The 13,763-nt window shown below is 38.7% G+C and overlaps 1 long non-coding RNA gene across 7 annotated transcripts in view; it reads left to right on the forward strand.

The window, feature by feature from the left end:
• The window catches only part of LOC138760476 (uncharacterized), a 139,383-nt gene that overhangs the window by 68,195 nt on the left and 57,425 nt on the right, over nt 1-13,763 (forward strand). For 3 of the 7 annotated variants that reach the window (XR_011355637.1, XR_011355640.1, XR_011355643.1), the window contains exons 4-5: nt 11,312-11,385; nt 13,147-13,442. The exons of 1 other annotated variant lie outside the window; for it this stretch is intronic. This is a non-coding gene — a long non-coding RNA (uncharacterized lncRNA). Of the gene's footprint in view, nt 1-11,311; nt 11,386-13,146; nt 13,443-13,763 lie in introns of those variants that run through there. 3 more of the 7 variants (XR_011355639.1, XR_011355638.1, XR_011355641.1) reach the window with 2 other exon arrangements.

The raw sequence follows: 13,763 nt of genomic DNA on the forward strand, positions 1-13,763 counted from the left end.
ATCACCGATTACCTTCTGCTACTTTGACCCTCAGAGTCATTCGGTATATCATCAAATATTTCAAGTTTTTGGAATGCAGTTGTCTTTTTACATCATCAAGCTCCTTCTGTTGCTTAATCAAAGTAGGACTGAAATTTTGGAAAAATAGCACTTTTTCACAGTCAATCTCAGGCACACCATTATTTTACTTAGGGTATTCATATGCTGCTCCCATTCCCGGTAACTCAAAAGTCTTACCAGGACCAATTGTGGTCGCTGATCACTGGCGCTCTGGGTCTGAGGGTCTGGTGAGCCCTTTCATTATTCAGTTTTTCTCTGCATTTGTCTTCTCCCAGCAATCACGGGTTCATATTTCAAAGAAGTTCACTGCATCTCTTCTTTTAGTCCAATAATTCAGACATTATTTCAGTGGCTAAAATTCTCTGAGTGGATGACCTTGTCCAACAGACCTTGCCTGTCCGACTCCCATTTATTTGAATTTTTCTCCAAAGCTTTTTAGATTATCTTGTGTTTTTACCAGGTCTACTTCTGCTTGGGTCATTCTTTCCATTAAGTCTTCAACGATTTCTTTAATTTCAGTCATCCTTTCAGTAATGTTTCTCATTACATTTTCAACACCAACAAATCAGTTGCTCAAGTTTTCAATTTTTTTTCCAGGATAATATTTAGTTATTGTCCTGACTCTCCAGATCTGCCGAGGTCCGCCAATCCTGAGGCCACGTTTGCGCCGCTTTTGCTCAATGTTCCTGGCTGAGTAGAAATTTCTTCATTTTTTTTGTTCTCAGCTGCCCTGGTTTCTTAGTACATGTTTTGTCTATTTTTTAGTGACAAATGCTTAATTTTACAATTTTTACCATCTTTTTGATACTCTTCAAGGAGAACTCGATCAAAGCATATCAGTCTATTCTTCACATACCATTTTGGCCCACAAGTACATTCTGGGGGTATAGGTTAATTGGGCTGCACAGATTCATGGGCCAAAATGGCCTGTTACCGTGCTATATGTTGAAATTAAAAATTAAAAATTAAGAAGTTGGCCACCCTTGCCTTAGATCCTGTCTAATTACGACATTCTAATTCTTGACATAGAAGTACCAGGCAATATAATCTCTTACAAGAGAGATTCTAACTAGCAACCCTTGACCTCCAATAAGATTACCATTACCAAGACCCTCATCATCAATATCCTGACACTCATCATTCAACTAGATCAACCATATAGTGTAGCTGCAAGATCAGGCCAGAGCTGCAGGCTATGCTCTAAATTACACAACATCCTGGATATTCCCTGATTCATTGAATCATAGAATCATACAGCATGGAAACAGATTTTCCTTCTCAAGTTGTCTGACCCATTTACTTATATTTGGTACATGTCCACTTATGCCTTTCCTATCCACCTTTTTTTCAATGTTGTAACTCTACCTGTCTGTTCCCCTTCCTCTGTCAGCTTGTTCCATATACCCACCTCCCTTCTGTAAAAACTTGTCACTACACATCCCCTTGAAATCTTTCCCATCTCACATTAAACCTCTTCCCTTTAGTTTCTACTCTGATTCTCTCCACCAAACCAAATTTGTATCTAAATCCCCTGGATTCCATGTAACCTAACCTTCCTGACATGCTGGGCCTTGTCAAAAGGCAGGAGGCACAGGAAGACAGGAGGATTTCAACTGGTCTTGCCAGTGCTCTCAGATCCTAGAAAATAAAGAAAGAAAAGTGTCTGCAGGGTTTTACTGAGTTTTGAGGAACAAGATGCTTGATTTCTGGAATTTAGCTTGGCTTGGCTTGGCTGTTTTAATGGTTCCATACTCCTCTTTCAGTAATGGTCCCAGACATCTCAGAACCAATACTGAAAGAGGAGGAGAATGGGATTCAAGAGAGCTGGGAATGTTGGGAGCCAGCTTGAGGTGACTGCCTTTAAAAAATGAGTGGAATGGGACTCAGGTAACAAACATCTTGGGACCGTAACTGAAAGAGAAGTGTGGGACTCAAGAGAGCTAGGAGTATCAGGAGCCAGCTTGAGGTGAGTGGCTTTTAAAAAGTGAGTGGAGGGCATTAAGGGTGAAATAGAATGATGACTGGTGTGAGGAGTAATTAAGATAAGGGACAGTGACAAATAAAAAGAGTGATAGCTCAAGAGGAGTGGCCAGTGTGTGGGTAACTCAGGATAGGAGCAGGACTTAGAGGTGAATTTCTCTACACTTCTTAATGGTAATTTTAAACCATATCCTTTAAGTGCTTTATTTGGTATTGTTAGAGAGAGTGACATAACATTAACAGCATCTGAGCTTCATATATTAGCTTTTATTTCTCGGTGGGCAGTTTTGCTCAGATGGAGGGTTGTTACCCCACCTAATCATGCTCAATGTCTATGTGACGTCATATCATGTTTAAATTTAGAGAAGATTAGATGATCAATTTCTGATTTGAATGTAAATTTTCAAATGCTGTGGGGAACATTTTTGAGTTACTTTTATAATCTTTGATTTATTATGAAGATAGAACTGTTGATTAATGAGGTAATTTATCATTCTGTCATTTTTTTTAGCCAAACAGCTTCTTTCTTGGTAGTGGGTTTAGATTTTTCCTTTTTTTATAATAAAATATCAATGCAATATAATCTGTTTGATTAAAATATAGAGTACCTTGGATGAAATGATATGATTTAAGTGTAATGTATCTTCTTGACTTTTAACATATATCCGTATGTACTCTGTATTTTTGGATGTGAAATTTCAATGCTGCTTTCATTTTAAAACATCTTTATTGATTTTAATAAAGGACTTAGACAAACATAAAAGGTACAAGTCAATAAAATAGTATAAACAGTTACATGAACTAAGATTCCATATATCACTTACATAAATAGTAAATCATATCCCTAATAGATATTCTGTATATACAAATATTGAAAAGAAAAGGAATAGGATGGGAGGTGGTGGTGGTGGTGGGGGGTGCAGGGGGGAAGTAGCATTACTGGTCAAGGATAGTATCTCAGCTATAAAATGGATGGATGGTGCAGAGGGAGTGATCACTGAGTCAGTGTGGGTGTGTCAGAAATAGGAAGGGAGCAATCTCTGTACTGAGAGTAATCTAGAGACTCCCAAATACCTGTTGTGACACCGATATGCAGAAATGCAGGCAGATTTTGGAATGGTGCAGGAAATACAGGGTTGTAGTTACAGGTGATTTCAACTTTCCTGATATTAACCTCCTGACTGCAAGAGGGATGGATGGGGCTGATTTGCTAAGGCTGTTCAAGAAGGATTCTTGACACAGTATGTGGACCAACCGATGAGTGGAGAGGCCATACTGGATCTAGTTCTGGGTAATGAACCTGGTCAGATGGCGGAACTCTCAGTGGGGGAGCACAAGTTGTGAGAGTGATCACAACTCCCTTAGCTTATGCAGGGCTATGGAAAAGGATAAAAACAGACAAAATGGGAAAGTGCTTAATTGGTGAAGGACTAATTACAATGGGATGAGGCAGGAATTAGTGAGAGTAAATTGGAAACAGATGTTCAAGGGTGAAAATACAGAAGTAATGTGGAGGAAGCTTAAGGACCACTTATGCTGGGTTCAGAATAGGTTTGTCCCAATAAGACAAAGAACAGATTGTAGGAAAATGGAACCATGGTTGATGAAACAGCTGAGGCAACTATTCAAAATGAAGGAGGCATATATTAGATATAGGAAGCAGGAAACAGTAAGGGCTCATGAGAAGAATATGATAGCCTCCAAGGAACTTAAGAAAGGGCTTAGAAGAGCTTGAAAGTGGCATGAGAAGGCCTTGGCATGTAGGATGAAGGAGAAACCCAAGGTATTCTACGCAAATGTGAAGAACAGAAGGATGATGAGCATGAAGGTGGGGCTGCAAAAAGATAAAGGAGGCAACATGTGTCTGGAGGTGGAGACATTGGGGAGGTCCTAAATTAATACTTTGCTCCAGTATACACAAGAGAAAAGGACCTTGATCAGGGTGAGGTTGAAATAGAACAGGCTTGTGTGCTATTCAATGAGGATATTAAGGAAGAAAAAGTGTTTGATCTTCTTAAAAACATCAAGATTGATAAGTCCCAGGGGCCAGACACGATATAACCCAGGTTGCTGTGGGAAGTGAGAATAGAGATAGCTAGGGCAGAAGCTATAATCTTTGAGTTTTCTTTCACAAGAAGGGAAGCGCTGGAGAATTGGAAAACGGCAAATGTAGTCCCCTTTTTTAAAAAAGGTAATGGGAGAATCCTGGGAATTATAGACTGGTGAATGTACGCCAGTGGTGTACAAACTATTGGAGAGGATTTTTAAGGATCGGACCTATGAGCATTTGGAGAAGTACAGTCTACCTAAGGATAGTCAGCATGGCTTTGTAAATGGAAGATCATACCTCACGAGCCTAAGTGGATTTTTTTGAGGAAGTATCAAAATAAATTGATGAGGGGAGGGCAGTAGATGTGGTCTACATGTACATTTGGCATTTGACACGAGAAACTCATCCAGAAAGTCATGAGGCACGAATCAGTGGAACCTTGGCTGTGTGCATAAAAATTGGCTTGCAGAAAGAAAGCAGAGAGCAGTAGTGGAAAGAAAGTATTCTGCCTGGAGGTTGGTGCTGCAAGAATCCGTTCTGATTTTTATAAACGACCAGGATGAAGAGGCGAAAGGATGGGTCAGTAGGTTTGCGGAAAAATATTGGTCATCATATTTTAGAAGGCCCATTCACCCTGGTTAAGAAGAAGAAGAACGGGACCATTGCCTGAAGAGGGCGCACAAAATCAGTGAACCTGTGCGGATTCGAAAGGCCAACATGGCCTGTTTCCACTCCGTAAATGGTTATATGGTTATCTGGTTATATGACACGAAGGTTGGAGGAGTTCTGGATGGAGCTGAAGGTTGTGTAACTTTTGATATAGAAAGGATGCAGAGATGGACAGAAATATGGCAGATGGAGTTCAATCCGGATAAGTGTGAAGTGATGCATTTTGGAAGGACAAACCAGAAGGCTGAGAACAGGGTTAATGGGCAGTTACTTAGGAGTGTGGATGAACAGAGGGACCTTGGGGTTCAAATCCATACATCCCTCAAGGTTGCTGCTCAGGTTGATAGGATAGTTAAGAAAGCCTATGGGATGCTGGGCTTCATTAATAGGGGGATTAAGTTCAGGACCACACATAGAGTATTGTGTTCAGTTCTGGCCACCTCATTATAGGAAAGATGTAGAAGATATGGAGAGGGCGCAGAGGAGGTTTACTTGGTTATTACCTGGATTGGAAAACCATTCTTATTTGGCAAGGTTAGCAGAGCTGGGACTTTGCTCTTTGGAGCATAGAAGGATGAGAGGAGACTTAATAGAGATCAACAAGCTTATGAGAGGCATAGATAGGGTGGACAGCCAGTGTCTGTTTCCCAGGGCAGGAATAGCAAACATCAGAGGACGTATGTACAAAGTGAAGGGTGGGGAGGGGGTGGGGAATTTAGGGGAGACATCAGGGGTAAGGTTTTTTTTTAATGCAGAGATTTCTTTGTGTCTTGCCAGGGTAGATAGGGGAGGCTGAAACATGAGGGCCATTTAATAGACTATTAGTCAGGCACGTGGCTGGAGGAAAAGTGGAGGGTTACGGGATAGGGAGGGTTTAGTACTTTTTTAGGAAACTATGAATCGGCACAATATCGAAGCTAAAGGCCCTATACTCTGCTGTAGTGTTCCATGTTTTGTTTACTGGACTTTATTGAAATGTAATGATATTGCCACTCGAAGGTAAAATACTGTACCTGTATTTCATTCTGGCTGGATGCACAATTCAATGAGCTAATTAGAAGAGAAGAACTCCTGATCAGTTTCAGAATCATCAGGACTGCTTCTCTGAGTGCTTGTCCACATTTTGGACTATGTTTCATCATGAGGCATGTTTTACGTATGTAATGAAAAATTTGTTTCAATTTTAACATCTTGTTTTAATTTCATTTTTCTTTTTTGCTGAAAGCCAGGAAAGCATTTGAAGTCTGCATTGCAGTTGGATTATGTCTAATCCTTTCTTTCTAAAAATAGATGAATTTCTGAGAACTAGATTTCAGAACTTTCTGGTATGACTGCCCAGGTTTTTAATTCCAAAGTTCATGCTGGTGAAAAAAAAAAACCTGCAAGTGTAGGATTGAAAGGTTCACTGGACACAATTTTTTTACCTCTACTGTCAGACAGATACAGGATTCTTCATGCTGTTAAACAGGGAAGTCTGCAGATGCTGTAATTGTAATGCAATAACAAAATTGCTGGAGAAAGTCAGCAGGTCACGCATCATCTATAGCAGTATTTCTCAAACTTTGTTGCCCTAGACCCCACTTTAATTTTTCAAGAAAGTGTATGCCCCACTATTAACAGAAAAAAGTTATATATTCAAACGAAGTTTTAATTTACTGCAAGTGTATTTCAATGCAATTAAGGTCAGGAATACACTGGAAGGCATATTTCATATTCAACTACTTCAATACGTCAACCATCTCAAACACACATTCAAAAATTGTCGTCATTTCAGTGGGGAGTTTGCCCCTGTCACTGGCTGCAGATTTTTTTTGATTCAAGGGACTAATTTTGTTAATTTCAACCTTAAATCTCCATGTTTTGAAATTTCCAGTTGGTTTCTGTTAACATGTAGCAAACCACTAATGGCACTGAAGCCACATTCTACTAAGTAAGACGATGGAAAATTTATCAGTAGATTCCTTGCTAAAGTAGTCGAGTTTGGGTATTTCTTTTCAATCTCATTAAACAGCCACATCATGGTTCCTTTCATTTTGAACAGAGTTTTCCAGATTCATCATGTTGTAACTCAGATAGCTCCTCTTGTTATTGCACTGGAACTTCAGATAAGTCCACCAGCAATGGCTGAGTTAACCAAGAGGGAAAATCCATTGTCTTTAAATCACAAAATTTATAATTGAAATCAATAACCAACATTTTCAAATGGTCAACACTGATGTTTGTAGCAGCATTAGTTACCTCACAATTATTCAACCAATAGAATTGACTCAATTTTTTTGCAGAAATATTCCTTTGGCATAATTCTAGAAGTGCCATGAATCCAAATGTCTTTGTTTTTGTATCAATGAGCATCATATTTGCTACTTGGAGTTGCTTGTTAAATGTAAACTCACATAAGCTTTGCCACCTGTTGTTAGCAAGAGCTTCATTTCAGATTTGTCCTTCAAAAACTTGCTGAGGAGATCAAACAGTTCCATAAACCTTTCGAAGCAGTTTCCCTTTGACAACCACCTTGTTTCAGTGTGAAGCAATAATCTCACATGTTCTGCATTTTTATTGACACAAAACTGCTGAATCAGACGTTCACATTTGGCATTAGTTTTGATGGCATTGATTCGCTTGATCACAGAATGCAATATCTCATGTAGAATGGGGAAGCTTTCTTGGCAACTAAGTTTTCTCGGTGGATAACACAATGCACAACCAACATGTCTGAATTTTCATCCTTCATTAATTTTAAACATCCTGTATTTTTTACCCTTCATAGCAGGTGCACCATCTGCAGCACAAGATACAAGGTTTCCTTTGGGTATTTCATTTTCATCCTGTGGTGGAACATGGTACTGCGGGCATGTCCGTGCATGTCTTCACTGGGCTGGGTAGGCTGGCCTGCCTTCTGTATGTGTAGCACTTCCCATAATAAAGGTCAAGAGCCCTAGTCTCCTCCCTCATACTTGCCTCATACTGAGGCATGTTTGGGTCTTCTGATCAATAAAGCCTTTGACTCTTGCTTCGTGTCTGCGAGTGGTCATTGATCGCACCACACATCCATATAATTATTGAGCTTTATGATTCAAAAAACAACATCTTTTCTTGAAACTCTTCCTGATCAATATATCTCACTTATGCCAATAACAGAGCCTCACTGTCCTGTTCGGTAAATTCATCAAGTTGTATTGAGAATTTTTCTGATTTCAACTTCTCAGTAAGCTGTTTTTCCACATCTTGATCCATGTCATCTATTCTGTTGCAGACAGTACAATTACTCAATGGCATTGCTCGGACATCTTTGTCATCCTTTTGCAGAACTGTTTTGAGAAACAATGATATTGTGGGTTTAATCAGTTCCTCCCCAATCATATGATTCTTCCCATGTTTTGCTATCAGCAGAATAATTTCATAACCAGCTTCAAGTGTATGATTCAGGGCTGTTGTTTGCACAGTGAATAATGAAGTGATTTTTGATCTATTTTCAAACTTCTCTTTCAGTAATTTAAAATATTCCAATTTCAAATTGACATGGTTAGGATATTTTACCCTCAAATGAGCTTCAAGTCGGCCTGCTTTTATTGTTTCATTTGTCAAAGTCTGTTGGCATAATAGGCAAAAAGGTGCACGTTCATCATGTACAGCAGGTATAAACTCAAACTTCAAGAACTCAACTGAATATTGACGAATCTTTTGCTTGCTTGGTCTGCTCATTTTCAATATACAACAGTGTAAGCTCCTTGAAACAGATTAATACAACAGCGTGAGCTCCCTGAAACAGATTAATCAATATTTTATTATGTCTTAGAAATGAAAAAATGTAATAAAAGTAATGATCGAATCAAAGGAAGAATACTGACGCTATAAAAATGAAAAAAACACTAGCGCAGTTTCTGATATTTTTTCTCGCAGAGAGCGCTAGCCTCGTTTTTTACTTTCTGGGGTCCCTTTTTTTCAGATTTTGGTGTCCCTCTCAGGCTGGTGCCTCCCACCCCCCACCCCCATACACTAGGTACAGATACAGGTCTCACTCACTACTGAACTGAAAAAGTAAAGGGGTAAGGACGGAGACATGATTGTTGAGATAATTTGGAATCCTCATTGCCAATGAGATAATTTGGAATGGATGATAATAAGACTGGTCAAAAAAATATAGTTATAATGTTAACTAAGGATAACAACAGTTAAAATAAGAGAAACAATGGAAAAACATCAGAAGAGCAAAAACACGTTATGAAAATAAAAAGAACAAACTGAAGTTACCACAATTTTCTGTTATATTGACAGTGTTGCCAAGTCACTTCTTTCACACTAATATAACAAGTTTATTTTTTCATACCAACTTTTTAATTATTTCCCAAAATATTCCTACGCCCCACTAAAATATTCTTAAGCCCCACACCCCACCAAAATATTCCCACACCCCAACAGTGGGGTGTAAACCCCATCTTGAGAATCTATGATCTATAGGAAGTAAAGTGTAACCAACGTTTCATGCTTGAACCATTGATCAAGGTTGTAGCTTTTGACAGCTTTTACATCCATATAAGCCAATACAGGGTGTGAAGTTGCACAACTATGCTCCAATTATAGCAGGAAATCAGGTTGAGTAACCTATGGCAGGTTGGACAAATGCAGGAAGTACATAACTGATGTTAATGATATGGAATCAGTCATAAAGTCATGGAACTATTCAGGATGGAAACTGGCTCTCATTCATCTCTAACACACACCACAGTGGTCATGCTACACTCATCCCATTTCATTCCCCACACATTCCCATTAAATCACATCTCTTCCCCTCAGCTCCCATATTCTGTCACTTACCTACAGCCTAACTCTGAAAAACTAGGAAATACTTATATACAGTATTTAATTTATTTTAAATGAGATTTCTATAAGAAATTTAAAATGGAGTTTTAAGTCCTTTACATTTGTTATTTTTTCAAAAAATAATGCATTTTATTTTTAATTAGTTTAATAGCTTATGTATGTCCTTGAATTTTGGAAACAGTGATATTTACTAATAGTGTTAAACCTTTTGCCAGTTTTGTCATCAATTTAATCTAGGTGACTGAGTGCAGTGAAATGCCAAAAACAAATTCAGCTGTTTTATGGGTGGGCTTATTCCCTTATTTTTGTCAAGGAAGCCCCTGTAACCATTCAGGGTATCACTGTCAGGAGCTGGGTTCTCACCAAACATTCTCAGAAGTTAGCATCTTATTCAGGGGACTTACCACTAATTGCAAATTGTGCATTATTAGATTTCACAAAGCACATTTCTTTACACTTCTCAGTAATGAACTCCTTTTGCCTTACACCTGCTCATTTCGCCACCATGTAGCCTATAATTAGTGACTGGCAAAGGGCATATGTGGTTCTCTTTCACAAGAAGGGTAGCAGGGTGAGCTGAACTTCAATGTTAGGGAAGTTATTGGATAAAAATAGAAGGACGAAATTAATGATGACTTGGAAAGTCTAATTGGAGTTCGTCAGCATGGTTTCATTAAAAGGCATATCCTGGATGACCAATCTGACTGAATAATTTCAAGGCCTAACAAAAGCATTGATAAGGGCTGTCTGACTCTATAAAAGATTAAGCCAACACTTACTAGGAGACCTCTACTATGGGACAATGTTTCGTACTATTTATTTGATTTATGCATCTTATAATTTTGTATACCTGCATAAGGTCACCCTCAGCTTCCTCTGTTCCAAGAAAAATTGTTCAATTTATTATAATTGAAATATTCTATCTCCAGCAAAAGCCTGCTGAATCTCTTCTGCACCCTCCCAAGTGCTTCCTGCTCTGTGGCAACCAGAACTGCCTACAATAATCTAACTGTGCCCCAACCAATGTTGTATAAAGTAGCATCAGGTCTTCCCTGATCTTCCCCTCTATGTTCAATTACACAAAGGCCAGCAGCAAGCATCATTTCTTCATCACTTCACGACCCTGTGCTTTCACCTTCAGGGATTTTGGACTTGTACACCAGTGTATATGAAACATAAAATGTAGCACTTCACACTTATGAGGATTGAACTCCATCTGCTATTGCCTTGACCAACTTAATTAATGTCAATCTGTGGTCTAAGACTACATTCGTCATGATCAACAAAACTACATGTTTTTGAGTCTTCTAAAAACTTTCTATCTTTACACCATAACTCCCATATTGATATGTAAATAGTTAATACATAAGACAAATAGCATGTGTCCCTTCAGCACTGATCAGTCTTCTCTTCACCATCACCCACTATATATCTAATTACCAAGCTACTTTTGGATCCAATTTGCAAACTTGCCTTGGGGTCTAATTTTTTGAGCCAGATTTCTATATGGGATCTTGTCAAAGGCCTTACTGAAGTCCTTGTAGACTACATCAACTACACCAGTCTCATTGATATATTTAGTTATCTCTTCAAAAAAACTCAATGACTTTAGTCAGACAATAGCTTCCACCAACCTGATTACGTCTGATCAATCCCGACATTTCTAAGTGTGGATTAATCCTGTCCTACAATGTAAAATTTGAATATTTAATTTGTGAAGTTCTTTTCCAGATTTCTTCCCCGTGGTGCTTTTATGGACTATCTATTGGGACGCTATAATTTAACAACGCTTCAAGCTGCCATTGGTGAATATTGCACAGGGAAGCAGAGCTCACTATGACAGTATAACACAATGATTTGACTTTTCCTTTTGCAGCATAGAATCTGAGCTCACTGTTTAACTCGCTATTCACTGTAGACATTTCCACAGACATATCTTCATATTAGTATACATTTCAGAGCAGGAGAGCTGCTACATTTCTGAACAGGCAAATCAACAATGAAGGTTTTGAACCAATCAGATTGCAGCAAGCTCACCGACACATGCAGACAGGAAAATAGGAAGCAAAAGATAGGAAAGATTAATTATAATTCAAGTACGGGAGATGAAGTATAACAAATACAGGCACGATTAAGGGAGGAGACAAGAGGGTGGCACAGTGGTGCAGCAAGTAGAGGCTGCCTCTCAGCTCCAGTGACCTGTTTTCAATCCAAACCTCTGGTGCTCTCCATGATGAGTCTGCATATTCTGCCTGAGTGTGGGTTTCCACGTCACAAAAGCATGTGGGTTATTTGACCCCTGTAAATTGTTCCTAGTATTAAGCAAGGTGGAGGAATCTGGCAGGTGTTGATGATAAATGTGAGGAGAATAAAATGAGTGTGGGTAAGAATACTATAAAAATGTGTTTGAAGATTTGCACAGACATAGTGGGCTGAAGGGCTTGCTTCCATGATGTATCACTCTATGACTCCAGGACACCACAGTAAAAGAAGTGTGTTTATTTTTTCTTTACACACACGAACATTGTTCTGATGGAAATGAGACACCAGACTCATAAAAACAAAATGCTGGAGAAACTCAGCAGGTCAAAAAGTGTACTCTATATGTATATCAACAGTAAAAATACATAACCAACATTACATGCTTGAGCCCTTCATCAAGGGGATCTCCCTACATTTTGCTCATACCTTGATGAAGGGCTCAAGCCCAAAACTTTGGTGATGTATTTTTTATCTTTGCTATATAAAGGGCACTGTTTAACCTGCTGAGTTTCTCCAGCATTGTGTTTTTACTTCAATCACAGAATCGACAGTCTTTTGTGGTTTACACAAGACTCGTAAAATGATTTTTTTCACAGTCGCAATGTTGGTTAAGCAGTAATGATCATTTATTGTGATTTTACACATTTGCTCACTCTAAAATGAACAGAACTAGTGGTAAATAATGATGTTTTAAGTTGTTGCAATGATTTCAATGCTGAGACTGTTGGCAAGGACAATCCACCCTGTGGAGGAGTAGGGTATCTATGACAGCAATTTCTGGATTTCCATGCTTAACTGCACTGCAGATGCCATAATTTGCTGTCAGATTGGCTCAATGTTAATGCAACTGCTGATAGCCTTGCCATGACTAAAATCTGGACTGTTGCCTCGTTCATCTCTTAATGCAAATATACTCTTCACTTTTCTTTTTCTCTGATGTTAATTCTTGAAAGTTAAAGTTGAGCTTGTTCAAATGGAAGCTATTCAGCACTATGAAATTACATTTTTGTTAAACATGTTCACAATTTCATTCCAAAGGTACACAACCACTTAGCATTGACCTCTGGGAAATGACACTATGGAAAAGCCTTTGCTCTGATATTTTCAGTAATTATTTTTCTAAAAAGAGTTGGAAAATGACAGTCTCAAGGGCAGAATAAAAGCAATATAAAATTTTAAGACCTATAATGTGATCAGCCTGCTAATTTTAGCAAAGAAATAGAATAACAGAAATTGTGAATTCAATCATAAATGAAATAAAAATATACTATTAATAAATTCCCTCTCCGCCCTCTATTCTCTAGGAATATGAAAAAGTACTGCCAACGCTGATTCCAAAATATCCTCCAAGTCCATTAGCAGGATAAGCGAGCCAATATCAGTGACTTCTCCCAGGCTTAAATCTCAGCATTGAAGCTCTAGTGATACACAACCAACTCTGCTACACACAGGCCACATTGCCTGCATGCTTGACAGCAGGCTCTTGAAATAGACATTCTACCCTAAATTCTGTCACGGCAGATTCTTTCCAGTGAGAGAGACAAAACACTGGAGTCATTCGTGGAATAAAAAATGTAATATTCTTATCAACTCACAGAAATCTCTGGTCTATAATTGATCAATGGGGCAGAGTAGCTGGGAAGATATTGTATGCATCATGTGGAGTCCCTGAACAAAATGCAGAAGGAATGCAGAATGTCTGAATAACCCACCTCATCAAGCATATCCTTCACCAGATGTAACAGAGTTTGCGGTTTGCACTTCTGGATTCACAGACAGAAGTGGAAGCAATTCACCCCAGAGAGAGAGAAAAAGTGATAGAAATCCCCTATAGTGGGCCTGGACTCTTCTGGCTCAGTGTATATTTGGCAATTATTCTCCCCTGTTACCTTCATGATCAAACTCAAGGTTTCCAATAGTA

The sequence above is a fragment of the Narcine bancroftii genome, chromosome 4 (assembly GCF_036971445.1).
Source record: "Narcine bancroftii isolate sNarBan1 chromosome 4, sNarBan1.hap1, whole genome shotgun sequence".
Lineage (NCBI taxonomy): Eukaryota > Metazoa > Chordata > Chondrichthyes > Torpediniformes > Narcinidae > Narcine > Narcine bancroftii.